Below are 2,196 nucleotides of genomic sequence, written 5' to 3' on the forward strand. Positions count from 1 at the left end.
ACTCAAGAATGAAGATGAAATATTCTCTCTTGTTTTCCTCTTGGAAATTTCGAATTTTTGAGGGGAAAATGGATAAAATTGAAGACTTAAGCTAGTTATATCATCTCTAAAATGATATAATAATAATACATGGTGAAAATTAGTGACATGTGTCACTTTCTAGTGGTAAGTAGAATAAATATCTTAGCTTATACTGACCGGGATTGAAACAGATGAATTCTCGGTAGAAATGTAACCCCTCGTCATTTCCGGATCAGATTAAGGTTCGAGAAATATGTTTTAAGCTAAGACATACCTGAGATGAGTGACCGATGCGTCAAAAGGATTTTTATAAGGAAATATAGTTGTTATCAAGCTGTGATCGTTCGTGCCGGTCACGAACCGTAAAAAAAAAAAAAAANAAAAAAAAAAAAAAATTAAATTTAGGAACTAGTATTTGGACTCGTTTGTCCTAGAAAAGGGATTTCTAGACACCATACCATTATTTTTGAATTTCCTATTGAATTAAATTAGCCCATAGCAGCAAAAATTTATTTTTGATCGTACATCGCGAAGATTCTGCGGTGTACCGAACCTAGCCCAAATTGGAGCTTTTGACTGGAATAAAATTTTAGTTTCAAGAATATTCTATTTAAATTATTTCCTACCGAAATTTCATCTGTTTTAACCCTAAACAGTCCATGTTAGGATATTTTTTCCCAAGATTTCTAGGATTGTGACACTTGTCACTTTAATCCACCCCTAAATATTATTATATAAGTGGGAAATGAAGTCTTGGTCTTCATTTTCCCCATTTGGCCGAAACAAGGGAGAGGAAAAGGAGGGAATTTTCTTCATCTTCAACCTCAAGTCTTAAGAACTCCATAACCAATCCTTCTTCACATCTTCATCAAAGATTCGGTAAAACTTTAATTTTATTCGGTAGATAGCTTTATTTCCTTTCCTAGTTTAAGAATCTAAGTCTTGATTTCTTGAATCTTGTTGTTATGATGATGAATTGGGAGCTAGGGTTTCAAGAAGGAATTGGGGAAAATCCACCAAAAGCATCTTTAAGACAATATTAACTACTTTGGAGGTAAGGAGTTCCCTTAAGTTGGACTAGATTGCTCAAATTTGAATAATTGATGGTTGATTGTGACTTGGTGAAATTTAGTAAAAATGTTTAGTATAAGTTGCCTGTATATGGTGTATATAAGGTGTATGTATAAATTATGCTTATGCCATATAGGCTTATACTTGTGAAAATATTGAAATAAAATCAAGCTAGTTTCTGGCAGTGACTTCCGTGAATTTTTGGGAAAAATCGGTAAGGTATTTTGATCCAATTTTTTTATACATGTAGTTCTATAGGTGTAGATGCTACCATAAAAATTTCATAATTTTTGGAGTAGTATAAGTGTGGTTTCAAAATTATTTTCCAAAACTGGTCCAGAGAGAAGAAAAATCCGGACAGCACACTGCCAAGGGCAAAAAGGGAATTTTCTGTGTAAATTCGTGAACCTAGATGACCAAAACTTTTTATGAACATCAAGTACTATGAGTTAGGGTTCTACNGTTTGACTGGAGGAAAATATTATTTCCTATTTGTAAGAGAAGTCCAATTTGACTAAGTGATATGATTTCTTCTACGTACGTATATGTTTCACTGTGTTGTTATACTTTAATCAAAAATATATGTTTTAGAAAACCTTTATTTAAGTTTGGGCGATCCACGGATCTCCTTGCTTAGCCGTCGCGCTAACTACACTTCACTGTGTTGCTTTCAGATGGAGTTCAGCGTTAGTTCTTGCAGTCCGACGAACTCCCCTAGTTCGTCGGAAGGTGTAGGTCGTGGCATGGACTACGACGTTTTTGTACAGCAGATGAGTGGCGCCGACCCTTATGCGCCTGGCTATGCTCCTACAGCTCCCAATAGCTCACCGGCAGTAAATAGTGTTCTTCCTATTCCTGAGGGTCCGGACGTACAGGCCACTTTTGGTTTTTACCCCATCGAGGTGCTGGTAGGAAGTAACCCCTAGAGTTTATAGTTTATTATCCTTACCCTTGGGACCCGAGTCCTCCCGAGAGTTGGGAGGAGTGGTCTATGGTCATAGTCGCTTCCCGGTTCCTAGACCATATCACATGGTACGAAGGGGAATGGCATCTTGTCCGGGGGTGAGTTTACGGGTCCGACGTATCTCCAGATCGTGTAAGCAG

General features: G+C 37.1%; 1 long non-coding RNA gene across 1 annotated transcript; it reads left to right on the top strand.

Moving 5' to 3' along the window:
• Positions 1-783: 783 nt before the first annotated feature.
• On the top strand, positions 784-1,946 carry LOC116007982. Its single transcript, XR_004095397.1, has 3 exons — positions 784-900; positions 1,009-1,075; positions 1,767-1,946. It is a non-coding gene; the product is annotated as an uncharacterized LOC116007982 (long non-coding RNA).
• The last annotated feature ends 250 nt before the right edge of the window (positions 1,947-2,196 follow it).

The sequence above is a fragment of the Ipomoea triloba genome, chromosome 16, assembly GCF_003576645.1.
Source record: "Ipomoea triloba cultivar NCNSP0323 chromosome 16, ASM357664v1".
NCBI classification, from domain to species: domain Eukaryota; kingdom Viridiplantae; phylum Streptophyta; class Magnoliopsida; order Solanales; family Convolvulaceae; genus Ipomoea; species Ipomoea triloba.